Here is a 14,663-nt window from a genome sequence, read left to right as displayed (position 1 = left end):
AGCAACGATGGCAGTGGTGTCCTGGTCAGATCGGTCCTGTGGCCAGCCCCTGGAGCCCTCTTAATTCCTGCTCATTTCCAAGCCCCCTCTTGGGTTCTATGAGCCCTCCACCCCACTCAACCCCAGTTTCAGCCTTGCAGTCAATCCTGTTTCAGTTCTGCTTGAGTCCAGCAGAGCTGATTTCTGTTGCTTGCAGCCAAGAACCTGAACGGAAACAAGCTTCTCCCCCAAGTGGCTCCTGCCACCCACACGATCCTTCCTCTAAGGGAAGTTGGGATGGGGACAATTTTCTCCATCTCATGTCACTTTACTAAGTCTGTTGCACCTCCAATAGGTTGGTAGCTGGCTAGCTTGCCCCTTAATTCCTTTCTGGACAGAAAGGTACCACTAAGAAGGTGTTAGAAAGGACTGATTATAACAGTGGGGCTTCTTTAGGTGCTTTTGGGGATGGTTTCACTCCACATTGGATATTGTCAGGAAGTGGGGAATGATGATCCTCTGATAAGTTATCTTAGTAATTCTTACCTATAATGTGAGAAGAACAGAGCAAGCTCAAGCTATGACCGGTAAGGAAGCAGCAGTCCCTCAAATGAGCCAGGATACCTAGATGTCTGGTCATTTGTGTGGCTTGCACAATGTTCACGTCTTATTTGCTCTCAGATGCACTCATGAAGTTGTTTTATTTGGTCTTGATCTACCACGGTCCCGGAATGGCCTTGTCCGATGCCGGTGATCTGCAGAAGGGTTATGTCCGGCAGGAGAACACTTGGCCTACGAGTACCTGGCCAGCTCTTGGCTACCTCTAGAGGTTCTTTTCTCTTCCTCACAGTGGAATAATTAATTTATATATTTCCTATCTCCCCATAAGTAATTAATGAAATCCTTGGCTCTGGGGACCAGTCCTACCCATTTCTCATCATTCCTGTGGTGCCCAGCACGGTGCCTCGCACATGGAATGTGCCCTGGGAATGCTCATTGAACTAAATCGTGGGCATGGGGAACTCTCTGGGACCTGGCACTTTGATGATCATGCAGGAGCATAGTTTCAAAATTTAAAACAGTGACTCCTACAGATCGAGAACAAACACTTGTCAAAAGGTATTTAACTCATTAGTTAGGGAAGCAGTAAGATGGTAAGGCTCATTCTCAGAGCATTTAAGAAACTGGATTCATGGGCACTTTTTAATGACAATCTTGGAACGAGATTGCTAGGTTGGAATGAATAAAATCATAACCTTTAGGGTTAGTTCTGGATAAAATCCACAGGTTAACATGTAATTTCCTAGTGTCGGTGTTCTGGTCAAATAGTAGGTGAGAGAGTCAAATACATGCACACACTCCACCCCAGATAATTCAATAATGCTTGGACAGGCCTCTAAATAATGCTCCTCTATGAAAAGGACATGCTCCCTCCATCCTCTTTACCTTATTTCCAATTTGTAATTTTTATTTAAAAAGTGTAATAAGGGGTCCCTGGATGGCTCCGTTGGTTAAGCATCCAACTTGATTTCAGCTCAAAGTTGTGAGATCAAGTCCCACATCAGGCTCCGTGCTGAGCATGGAGTCTGCTTGAGATCCCTCGCCCCCCACTTCACCTTCATTCACACACACACTCTCTCTCAAATAAAGAAGTAAATCTTTTTTAAAAAGGTGTAATAAAAAAGACTCTGGCTTCTTCTCAACACATTCAGTTGACATTTTTCAACACTTTATATCTGGTAATCTCTCACATAGCAGCAACATCATGGCTAGTATTTATTGAGTAGTTACTATATCTTAGGTACCATCATGACTTTTGTATATAGCTTACCTGCTCTTCACAAAGTAATCCCTATCAGGTAACTCACTCTGAGAAAACAAGTGTGGTATAATAAAATACAGCAGTCCTGAGGTGCCTGGGTGGCTCAGTTAGTTAAGCATCCGACTCTTGATTTTGGCCCAGGTCATGATCTCAGGGCCATGAGATTGAGCTCTGCATGGAGCTCTGAGCTGGGCATGGAGCCTGCTTGAGATTCTCTCTCTCTCCCTCTCCCTCTGCCTCTCCCCCATTCTCTCTCTCTCTCTCTTTTAAGATTTTGTTTATTCATTCATGAGAGATACACAGAGAGAGGCAGAGACACAGGCAGAGGGAGGAGAAACAGGCTCCATGTAGGGAGCCCGATGTGGGACTCAATCCCGGGACCCCAGGATCATACCCTGAGCCAAAGGCAGACATTCAACTGCTGAGCCACCCGGGTGTCCCCCCAACCTCTGTCTCTTTTTTAAAAGATTTTTAATTTATTTATTCATGAGAGACACACAGAGAGAGGCAGAGACACAGGCAGAGGGAGAAGCAGGCTCCTTGCGGGGAGCCTTATGCGGGACTCGATCCCAGGACCCCAGGATCACACCCTGAGCCAAAGGCAGACCCTCAACCACTGAGCCACCCAGGCGCCCCCTTTCTCTTTAAAAAAAATTTAAGAAATAAAGTAAAATACATAACTCCCCCCTTATCCACGATTCCTCTTTCCATGGTTTCAGTTACCCGCGGTCACGTGGGTGGTCCAGAAGCAGATGATTCTCTTGTTAGTGTATGGTCAGGTCAGTGGTAGCCTAACGCTAGGTCACAACACTTACATCATTCCCCTCATTTCATCTCATTACTTAGGCATTTATCATCTCACGTCATCACAAGAAGAAGGGTGAGTACAGGACTGAGATATTCATTGAGAGGCCATATTCACATAACTTTTGTTACACTGTATTGTAATTGTTCTATTTTATTATTAGCTACTGTTGCGAATCTCTTACTGTGCCTAATTTATAAGTGAAACTTTCTCTTATATATATATATATATATATATGAAAAAACATAGTGTATACATAGAGTTTGGTACTATCTGTGGTTTCAGTCATCTACCTGGGGGGTCTTGGAAGTATCCCCTCAGATAAGAGGGAACTATTATCTTTCTATTTGGTCTTTGTTCCTGGTTTCTGGCACAAAGCTCCTAAAACCTTTGGTGGAATTTCTCCGAGGGAAAGGAGAGTCTTTCCTTATTCATAATGACCCGCTCAGGCACAAACACCAGAGTCTATGCCAATGAGGGGGTCATAGTGGGACCCCTAGAAAGCTTCTTGTAGGGGATGGTCACCAGAAAGACCAACCATATGATTAGAAGCTGGGAGCTTTCAGACACACACACACACACACACACACACACAACACACACACACACACACCTCCTTCAGAAGAGAGGAAGGGAATGCAGGTTGAGTTATAAAAACATTTGAATGATGTGATTCAAGGAGTTTCTGGGTTGGTGGACACACATGAGCTGGGAAGGGCAGTGTGCCCAGAAAGGAAATGGAAGCTCTTGCATCACCCCACCATCCCTATCTTGTGCCCTACACATCTCTTCCATTTGGCTATTCCTGATTGTATCCTTCATAATAAACCAGTCCACACAAGCAAAATGCTTCCCTAGATTCTGTGAGTCGATCTAGCAAATTCTCCAATCTGGGGGGATGGTCATGAGAACCCTGAATTTGTAGTTGGCTGGACAGTAGCGTAGGTACCTGGGGACCTGTGATGGGCATCTGAAGTGAGGGCAGTGTTGTGGAAACGAGTCCTTTATTTTGTGGGATCCAACCTTGACTCCAGGTAGATAGTGTCAAAATTGAATTAAATTGTTGGGTATTCCATTAAGGTCAGAGAATCAGAGAATTGGTATGGAAAAATGACACATATTTGATCAATAACATCACACTAAACAAAAGAGTTACAGAGAAGGTAAACAAGTTGCCCAAGATCACACAGCTGGTGAGCTGCTCAGCTGGGACACAGCTCTAACACAAATACAGTTCTTGACCTTCGATCCTTCCATAGGCTTCCTCTATCTGTAGTGACTACCTCACCTCCCCCAGAAGAGGCAATATTCACATGCCCCTTGCAGGAAAGAAGGCTCACTGGGGTGAGGTCAGTGTTTCCTGAACATTGGTCATGTGCCTGACACCATGGCAATGACCTCCAGGTCTCATGCCTGCTCCACTATTACTCAATATTTTTCTTTCCATACGAAAACATTTTGATATAAAACTTTTGACAGCATCGTAGATGGCGAACCAATATTTTTCCTTAAAAGATGTGAAAACGAATTCTCAATGAATGTTTCCCCGGCTACCACCTAACATCACCCCAGACTGCAGCCCACGTTGGGAAAAACTGGACCAACTGAATCACCTGAGGTCACATAGCCGAGATCTCAACCCCGGTCCTGTCCTCCAGTCCAAAGCTGGTTCGGCCACAATGCAGAACCGCTGACCGCGCCGTGTGTCTTGTTAACTGTGCCAGCGTAGCAAGGGGAGAGGACCTCTTGAAGTTTCTCAAGAAGGCTCAATGTGACCAAAGGGAGAACCAGACAGAGTCACAGCAGACAACAGATGGCCAGAGGGCTGACTCTTCCAGGCAGTTAATGATGCTCTGGGCAAGTCTCCCTGAATTTAATCCCAGCCGATGACAGACTGCGATGCATCTACTCTAAATTGTTCTAGCAGCAGGTGCAATTTTCCCCCAGAACCTGAAAGGCCAGTCCTGGCGGGTCTAAGGGGCAGCCCGAACTCCTGAAGACCTGGAACAGCACTGGATAGTCATCATCCCCCCTTGTGGTGTGGGGCAGGAAGGTGCAAGATTCCCTTTTAATGACCTGGTACAGCTCACCAAACTCCCATCTGAAGAAACCTCATGTGAAGACAAAATGGTAGTTTTTTTCAGGCATTTCCTGAAGTGTTGCTTTCAAAGTGAAATTTGCATCTCATTTTATAAACGGACAATTTTTGTCTTGAGCCAAGTGCTCATTCTGTAACTTCCTCTTGGAATCACAGGCAGGCTTCGGTGAGCATTCCCATGACTAAGACATAGGAGGTGCTTACAGGGGCTGCGCTCTATGCTAAGTTCTTTTCATGCATTCATTCATTTATTCCTCACTCCAGTGCTATGAGGTGTGAACTTTAATTGCACCAGTTTTACAGGATTTGAGGCTTTGAGTGTGTGCAGTTCGTCAGTGGTAAGGCCGAGAGCAAATGTCTGCACCATCCAGCTCCAGGATCCACCTTTATCATATTACATTCTGATCCCCAAATCCCTCTGCGGTTCAGTGCAGAAGCTCAGAAATTCCCTATCTCTCAACCCTCAGCTGGCTCACTTGAGCTCTTTTAAAAAATTAAAACAAACAAGGGAGACTGTGTATTGGGTTTTTAGAAGTCAAAAACAGGTGGGCAACGGAGCAAAATGAAAGCAATCGTTGCTGAATGATTTTAAATTCGGCTTTCGGTGACAAGCTTTTAGAAAGCTAATTGTTGTGATTTTCTTGGTAAATACAGAACCAGGTTCAATTAAAGTCTTAATCAATGTATTTTGATAACGGACACGATGATGAAGACAACAGATGGCACTGGGATTTTCATATGCCATGGGAGACCACAAACATACATTTCATTCTGATTCCAATCACGATTTGAAGCAACTCGAAAGAGAGGTACCTATTGGCATGCCAGGAGCCATGCTAATGTTGGACAGATTTTATACTTTCAGGCTGAGACCAATTTTCATCAAGAAAAAAATTATAAAGAGAAAGTAAGAAGATGAGTCATCTGTAAGCAACCAGCTTCTACTTCACCCAGGGAAGAGGTGAAGGGACGTCTGTGCGGTGGGAGGTGGAGGTGGGCACAATCACCCCCAACTGCTTTTAAAACTTGCAATGGCTGCACTACAAACCTGGGGTCAATTAAATCAGACTCTAGCACAAGACCCAGGCATCAGCATTTTCTCTAAAGCTCTCCATGTGATTCCCATGTGATTTACTGCCTCCAGCCTCTGGCTGCTTTTTCTGTAAAGGCTCTGGATGCGTATGGGTCAGGGCTCCATCAGAGAAGCAGAGCCACCATGAATCATGGGGTAAGGGATGTATGGTAGGAATTAGGCCTTTCATAATCGTGGGAGGAGCTGGGGATGCAAAGGTCTGGGAGGGGCTGTGGAAGACCAGAGGAGTCACCAGCCAGCCCATCTGAGAAGTCAGGCACATCTAGCTGGTGAGGTGGGGCCGTAGAGGGAAAGCAGGTGGAGGGATCTTTGGGAGGCTGTTGTCTTGCCTGCCAGGTGTCTAGAAGACGGAGGACAGCTGTTGGTCAGCAGGGCTGGCAGTTGGGATGTCAGCTGGATGATAAGTTAGGGAGAGTGAGGGTGCGCTGGAACCTCCATGGCCTCCTCTCTCTGATTACCTCCTCATCTAAATCTGGTGGCCCTCAGCGAGTAAACACTGCACTTCCCGTCTGTCTCTCAGATCTCCCACCTTTCATCTGGAACCAGACAAGGAAAGGGATTCTGAGAAATGGAGTTCTCAGCAGAGCTTCGGTTTCAACAGAACCTCCCAGCATGGGCTTAGAAGGAATAGAAATTCCCTCAAGCTCACTTGATGAAAGATAGTTTAGTAAAGGTGTAAAAAATGGGGAGAAATATTAGTACCTCAACAGCTGGTATCTAGATGATTCTTGGGGAAGAAAGAGTTTTTGCTCAATTATAACCTGACGAACAGATGGAGTAGGGTTCCCGAGAGCCCTAGCATCTCTTGTGCCATGGCTTCTTGGAAGCAGGTGAAATTGCTCTGCATGAAACAGGGAGCAGGGTGCACCTGGGTGGCTGGGTCAGGTGAGCATCCAACTCTTGGTTTCGGCTCAGGTCATGATCTCAGGGTCCTGGGATTAAGGCCCATATCAGGCTCCAAGCTCAGCATGGAATTAGCTTGAGATTCTCTCTCTCTCTCGGTCTCCCTCTGCCCCTCCCCCTGCTCTTTCTCAAATAAATAAACCTTAAAAAAAAAAAAAGACGAAGACAGGGAAGGGAGGTTGTCTTCCTTAGAACTGAGAGGTTTGAGCTAGGAGATAGCAAGCAAGGTGGTTGAGCCTGGGCCCTGTGAGTAAAAAAAAAAAAGAAAAGAAAAAGAAAAAGGAACCGCTCAGTACAGGATAGCTAAAAGGACCTCATTAGCCAGGAATGCCAACTGTGGGTTTTTTCATTGCTGTGAAGAGCTCAGTGCAAGCCCTTTCTGGATGTCTAGTTCGACAACTCCTCGGATGACCTATGGGAGTAGCATAGGGCTTTGTTACATTCTGTCGTTATGGAAACTGGTGAAGCAACCAAGTTTCCTACCCACGTGGATGGGGTTCCAGGATGCAGGAAACCAAGCCTGGGAGCAGAGAAGAGCTGAGCAGGGAAACCCTGAAATTCAGTAACATCACAGCAGCAGGCTTTGGGTTTCTCCAGACTGCAGAAACCCGGGTGTCAGACATTTCTCCAAGGGTCTGGACAGTGGACACCCAGGGGGGAAGAAGATGTGACATCTTATGGAAAGGCCCAGTTCAGCTGAGCTGCTTGGAGACTGGCATTGGAATGTAATGTCATTCTCTGCTTCCGGGGACAAGAATCTTTCTCATTTGCTATGCTGGGGGCAGCTGTGCTGTCCTCCTTCCCGAAGATAGGCCTTCTGTGCTCATCCAGTGTCTTTGGTTTGCAAATCCATCACCGAACTGGCCCAGTCTCTGTGTATCTCAGGAGAGAGACTCTGATCTGCCCAGACTGAGCTCATCTGGACCAGTCAGCTCTGGCCAGGGGGAGGGGAGTAAGGAGAGACAGGAACCAGCCCTACACCTGGAACTGGTTCTCTAAGGAGAGGGGATAGGCTGGAAGTCAAGGATTGGCACTGGGTGAGCACCGCAGAGCCAGGCGCCAGGGCCAGGCTGCTGCATCTAGAATCCCAATCCTGCTAGTTCTTAGATGGGTGATCTTGGGCAAGTCTCTTCACTTCCATGAAACACAATCTCCTCCCCTGTTAAATGTGGCTCACAATAGTAGTTGCCTCGTCAGGTTGCTATGGAGATGAAAGCAGGCGATCCACATAAGAAGTTCAGCATCGTGCGTGGCACCGTGGGGGTGCTCAGGAGATGTCAGGGAAATCAATAAACGTGACAGCCTTAAGAGTTGAGCATAGCACCCTGGCACCCACTGGCCCACCCCATCGCCCATCTGAAGCTTCCGCACATCCCCCAGGAGTCACGCAGCTTTTATGTCCTCCCTCGGGCTGCACTGGGGCAGAGCTCCCATCTACACTGTTCATTCCCACGTTCCCAGGACATGACACACGGTAATTATACGGTAGATGCCGGCTGCATGAAGGAAGGAATAAATAAACTCTTGATAATCCCCAGGTGTGGAAACTCATTACCTCCCAAGGCTCCAACTTTTTATAGCTCCGAGTGTTTCGAGAGGCCTCTCTTGGGCTGAGATGGTAAGCTGATTCACTGGCGGCGTCTATGTTTGGTCCCGGTTGCATGTAGGAGAAACAGACTCCGCCTTCCATGGGCCAATCCTTCAGCTGTCTCGAGACCTATCAGGTGCCCCGAGCCTTCTCCTCTCCAATCCATACATCCTCGCCATGGAGATCTTCGTGCCGCCTTCCAATCCCCCCTTCTTCTATGCCCCCTTTTCAAGCTAAATAACTATTACTAAAAATCCAGAGCGTGGGCCCCACGTCTGCTCTTAAGGATGCACCTGTTCGTTTCCAAACTCGATTTCTTCCAGAAGGAAAGAAAAGTAACATTTACTGAGCACTTACATTGTGGCAGGCACGAGGCTGGGCACTCCATCTGTAAGTGACTACTTTTACTCCCCGTAAGCCCCCTGCGTGATGTCAGAGCCTTTCCCGTTTGGCAGATGAGACAGCTGGAGGCCCAGAGAGGTTAAGGTGTTTGCCCAAGACTGCACAGCTTGTAAGTGGCAGGGCTAGCGTTCAAACGTAGGGATAATCTCACCTGGAGCAAGTAGAGGTCTCTCTTTTTATCAGAAGGCAACGCTGTCAAAGGCGAGGACACCCAGAAGTGAAAACAGAGGCTGCCTTCCCACCGGCAGAAGCCAGCCCGGAGTGTCTTGGATTGACTGAATCTAACCCAAACCCCCTGAGGAGTTTAGGGGACCAAGGACAGAATGACCCAGAGTGGGTCAAAATTCCAGATGGAAATTCAGATCAGATCCCCTATCTGATCATTCAGTGAATGGCAGCCAATTAAATGAAGTGAAAGATGTAAATCAGGATATTTACATTTCCGGGGGAGGGGGGGCAGCTAAGCTTAAGGACCCGGAACCCCCAGGCACACCTGCTAAGCCCTTTGTACTTTCCGTCCTTCCCTCTCTCCGTGAGCCTCCCACCCCGGGAAATCTCAAGGGAGGGCTGGCTCTCATTTGAAGAGAAACGTGGAACTGAGGCGGCCCTGTCCAGCATCCTCTGATTCTGAGCGCAGAGGAAAAGCGGAGCCCTCGGTTGAGACCAGCCAGTGACAGGGACAAGCACTTCTCAACCTCTGCTGCCACTCAAATCAGCGTTGTTCCAGAAACAAGCAAAGAGAGCGCAAAAACCCTTGTCGGGCCTCTCTATTTGCATTACTGAGGCTCGCTCCCCACCCCCCCACCCCCGCCCTGTCTCATAAGATGCTGTTTCTTTGGGATATTTCAAAAAATAATGAGAACTTAGCATAAGATAAAGCAATGAGGGTTCTTTCTCCCCATGGAGTTGTGCCTTCTCCTCTGCTCAGCCTGGCGATGGCCCTATCTGTCACTGTCAGCCCTATCTGTCACTGTCACTGCCACGCTGGGACCCCAGCTCAACCTTGAGCCCTTATGTGCATTGCAATTGTCTCTCCTACTGTGGTCAGCTGAACAATGTCCCTCAAAGATATGCGTGTCCTAATCCCTGGGATCTGGGATTATGTTAACCTGTGTGGCAAAAGCAGTTTTGGGGGTGTGATCACATCAGGGCTCTTGAGACGGAGAGATCTTCCTGGGGTTATTTAGGTGGGTTCAAAATGTAATCACAGGGCAGCCCCAGTGGCCCAGCGGTTTGGTGCCGCCTTCGGCCTGGGGTGGGATCCTGGAGACCCGGGGTCAAGTCCCACATCGGGCTCCCTGCATGGGGCCTGCTTCTCTCTCTGCCTGTGTCTCTGCCTCTCTGTCTCTCTGTCTGTCATGAATAAATAAATAAAATCTTTAAAACAAACAAAATGTAATCACAAGTATCCTTATAAGAGGGAGACAGAGCGAGACTGGACGCAGAAGAGGAAAGGAGACAGGAGACGTCAGCAGAGAGGGATTTCAAGATTCCATTCTTCTGGCTTTGACAGGGGAGGAGGGGACCACCAGCCAAGGACTGCAAGAAACGCAGCTCTAGAAACTGGAAAACACAAGGAAAAAGATCGTCCAGAAGGAGCCTCCAGAAGGAGCATGATCCTGCTGATGCTTGACTTGAGCCCAGTGAAACTGATTTCAGACCGCTGGCCTCCAGAACTGTTAGAGCATAAGTGTGTGTTATTTTAAGGCACCAGCTCTGGGCACCTGGGTGGCTCCATGGGTTAAGCATCTGCCTTTGGCTCGGGTCATGATCCCAGGGTCCTGGGATCAAGCCCCACGTGGGGCTCCCTGCTCGGTGGTGGCTCCCTGGTTCTCCCTCTGCCTCTCTCCCTGCTTGTGCACCTTCCCTCTCTCTGCCGAATAAATGAATAAGATCTTTAAAAAAAAAGACAAAAAACACCGACTCTGTGGTAGATTGTTACAGCAGCCACGAGAAACTCATGCACATAGCAAAGCATCTACACTGCAAGCTACTGCATCACACTGTCATTCTGCAGGAAGGCTACGAACTGGATCCAGATAACCCTTCAGAGGGCCAGGAAGCTCTCCCTGCCTGGACTTGCCAGCCCCAGGGGAGCCCTTGCAACGGGTCGGGTGTGGGGACAAGTGGGAAGATGAATACTCTTGCTCATCTGTATGGTAGATATTCACTGTGCACCTGCTCTGAGTTTGGGCACGCGTTGGGTGCCGCCAATACTGCTAGGGGTGCAAACAGCTCAGCCTCTGCTTCCATCAAGGCCAGTGTCAGGTTGGAGAAGGATACTGAACACATACTCACACCAATGCATGTATTTATAAATGGAGGGAATCTAAGGAAAGGATCGCGGTTATGGGGATCAGACTGGACACAGTCTGGGAAATGCTGGGAAGGCTTCCCCTCAGATGCAAACCTGGATCTAAGCCCTGGAGGGAGAGAGAGAGATAACCAGGCAAAGAGGGTGGCAGGAGGAGGAGTCCAGGCAGAGGAAACAGCATTGGAAATGGCCCCGTGGCAGGACAGGGCCTGGAGTATATGTGGGGGAACTGAAGGGTGCCCATGGGATGCCGATCAGTGGTGGCGGCTGAGGGTGGAGGAAAGATGAAGAACAGAGGGCAGAAGAGACAGGAACAGACTCACTGGAACCAGATCCAGGCTTGGTCACAGTAACAAATTATGGAGGGTGTTTAACACTGGGACTGTGGCCTGATTTGCATTTAAGAGGCTTCCTCTGGCTGTTCGACCCTGGCGACCCTGGCGTGGAGGGCAGCAGCAGGGTGGAAAGCTGGGATGCTCTTGAGATCCAAGACTGAGATGGGAATGCACACTTGGGTGACGACTGTGGCGGGGGAGGAAAGTGGACAGTTTTAAAAACTACTTTAGGAGGTAAAATTGACTCAATTTGGGGGTGCATTAACTATGCAAGGTGGCAAATTGGAAGGAATCGAGAATGGTGTCTGACTTTAGATTTTGGTATTTCCGTGAGTAGATGATGGTGCTGGGCCATTTGCAGAGCTACATTTGGTGGGGACAGGGCTGTGGGATGGCATGGGGGTCATGAGTTTGGACTTGGACATACCGGGTTTGATGTACCTGCAACATAGATGTGAAGATCATAAACTTCCTTCCCTTTCCTAGCATTTTTCCTTTAAAAAGGTGCTTGTGGGGGCACCTGGGTGGCTCAGTCAGTTGAGTGTCCGTCTCTTGATTTTGGCTCAGGTCATGATCTCAGGGTCATGAGATTGAGCCCAGCATTGGGCTCTGTACTGGGTTTGGAGCCTGCTTAAGGTTCTCTCTCTCCTTCTCCCTCTGTCCTTCCCCTCTCCCATTGACACTCATGCACTCTCTCCCTCTCTAAAAAAAAAAAAAAAAAAAAAAAAAGCAAAAGTAAAAGGTGCATGTGTGTCCAAAAAGACAAACACTGTATGATTCCATTTATATAAGGAAATTAGAGTAGTCGAAATCTCAGGGGCAGAAAGCCAACTGTGGTTGCCAGGGGCTGGGGGGCAAATGGTGAGTTGTTGTGTGATGGATAAAGGATTTCAATTTTGCAAGTTGGAAAGTTCTGGAGATGGACAGAGGTAATGGTTGCACAACAGTGTAAATATTCTTAATACCACTGAACTCTACACTCACAAATGATCACAATGGTAAATTTGATGTTTATGTATATTTTGCCACAAAAAAAATTGGGAAAAAATGTGCATGTGTGTGTTTGTGAACTATATACAAAAGTAGGCATAAAATAAATATATGTCTTTTGTGGAGTAATAAATAGTTATGTTCCCATCATCTTGCCTAAGTCATAACCTGTATGGGACCCTTAGAAGCCCCATTGTGCCCTGTTCCTTTGAGTTTCCCTCATTCCCTCAGAGGTAATCACTAGGCTGAGCTTCTTGTAATGCTTTTTCTTTCTATAATTTATATCTTATAAATTTATTTATAATTTTATACAGTATATACATATTATATATATTATATATTATATTATATTATTATATATTAATATTATATATTATATTATATATTATATATTATATTTATAATTTTATATATCTTTATATGAATACCTGCACATTATTTGGTTTTAGACATTTTGATCTTTACATCATCTTGACTGAAAGTCTTATTTTTGAGATGCATCTGGGTTAATGCCTGGAGACCATCCATTTTCACTGCTATATAGTATTCCACGGAGTGACTAGGCCACAACTCATTTGTCCTTTTCTACTGCCTATAAACACTTGAGCTGTTTCCAGTTTTTTGCTCTTACAAACAAGGCTGATAAGAATATCCTGGGATATGCCACCTGGCACTCATGTGTGAGCATTTCTTTAGGGCACTGCTGTGATGATGGAAATGTTCTACAAAAATGTGTATGCCTTCCAGCAGGACAGCCATTAGGCACAATTGATTAAGAAGCTCTTGAAGTGTAGTAGCTACTGAAGGACTGTATTTTTTTCATTTCTTTTTTTAAAGATTTTATTTATTTATTCATGAGAGACACAGAGAAGAGGCAGAGACACAGGCAGAGGGAGAAGCAGGCTCCCTGTGCGGAGCCTGATGTGGGATTTGACCCAGGACCCCAGGATCACGACCTGAGCCCCAAAGGCAGACACTTCGCCACTGAGTCACCCAGGTATCCCTCTATTTTATTTCAATGAATTTGAAGTGAAATGGCTATGTGAAGCTAGTGCCTACCCAGTTGTACAGAGCAGCCCTAGGGTATTACCCAGGAAAGAAGCTGCTGGCTGTAGAATAAGTACATGCTCATCTTTACTAGGTGATGCCAACTGTTTCACAAAGTGCTAGAACCAATATCCTTTTATCTTAATCAGTCTTCAACTTCCCAGGTCTTTGCAAGCCAGATAAAGCATCCAGATGGAAGTTTCTGAGAATAAACAGGGCTGATTAGTCAGGATTCTCCTATGGAACAGAAACAATCGGAGGTTTGATCAATTGATCTACTAATTAATTATAAGGAAGTGGCTCACATGATTATGGAGGCTGAGAAGTCCCAAGATCTGTCATTGGCAAGCTGGAGAAGCAGAAAAGCCGATGGTATAGCTCCAGTCCCAAAGCTGGCAGGCTCGGGCCCCAAGAAGTGTTGATTTTTCAGTTCAAGTCCACAGGAGGAAAAGATCAATATCCCAGCTCATCAGCAAAGCAGACAGAGTTCCCTCTTTTTCAGCCTTTTTGTTCTATTCAGGCCTCCAATGGATCACATGGGGCCCACCCACCTTGGGAAAAGCAATCTGATTTACTTGGTCTATTGATCTGAATGTTCATCTCACCCAGAAACACCCTCACAGACTCCCCCAGAATAATGTATGACCAACTATCTGGCCACCCTATGGCCCAGTCAAATTGCCACATAAAATTAACTGTCACAAGAGCCTAGGATGGTGGGACGCCTGGGTGGCTCAGCAGTCGAGCATCTGCCTTTGGCTTAGGGTATGATCTAGTGGTCCCAGGGTCGAGTCCTGCAGTGGGCTCCCTGCATGGAGCCTGCTTCTCCCTCTGCCTGTGTCTCTGCCTCTCTCTGTGAGAGTCTCCCAGCAAACAGGAGACTCAGAGGAGATCCTTGGATGTAAGAGAATGAAGTCCTGGTAAGGCAGTCCGAGTTCCAAGAGAGAAGAATTTCCTTTCCTGAAGTGTGGTCTGGCTGCAAAAGGCAACTTGGAACAGAAGCGTGTCAGGTGGGGGACATGTCTTTCTCCGTTTGATCAGCCGAGATTCTCACCCTCATCCCTACTTCCCGGCATGCTTAGAAGTTCAGGAGGATCCTTGCACTCAGAGGTCCAACCTGCAATGTCCTCCATCCTCTCTCCTCCCTCCCCCACCCCAACTCCTCACATTCCTGTACATTTTGTCCAAAACAAGTTGCTTTTCAGATCTTCTGCATCGAAAGGCATTGCTCCCCACCTGTTGTGTACAGTGGCTCTGGGAACAGTGACCTGTTCTTAGGGGATGCTA

General features: G+C 47.1%; 1 protein-coding gene and 1 long non-coding RNA gene across 4 annotated transcripts in view; both read right to left on the bottom strand.

Moving 5' to 3' along the window:
• Positions 1 to 14,663, bottom strand: part of BMERB1 (bMERB domain containing 1) — a 130,295-nt gene that overhangs the window by 44,393 nt on the left and 71,239 nt on the right. The window lies entirely within an intron of this gene.
• Positions 5,371 to 7,337, bottom strand: LOC140637630 (uncharacterized). Its single transcript, XR_012034697.1, has 2 exons — positions 7,014 to 7,337; positions 5,371 to 6,333 (listed from the first exon to the last, which is right to left on the bottom strand). It is a non-coding gene; the product is annotated as an uncharacterized lncRNA (long non-coding RNA).

This window comes from Canis lupus, chromosome 8 (genome assembly GCF_048164855.1).
Source record: "Canis lupus baileyi chromosome 8, mCanLup2.hap1, whole genome shotgun sequence".
Classification (NCBI taxonomy): domain Eukaryota; kingdom Metazoa; phylum Chordata; class Mammalia; order Carnivora; family Canidae; genus Canis; species Canis lupus.
Note: the sequence above shows the minus strand (reverse complement) of the source record. Positions and strands in the feature narration are given on the sequence as shown.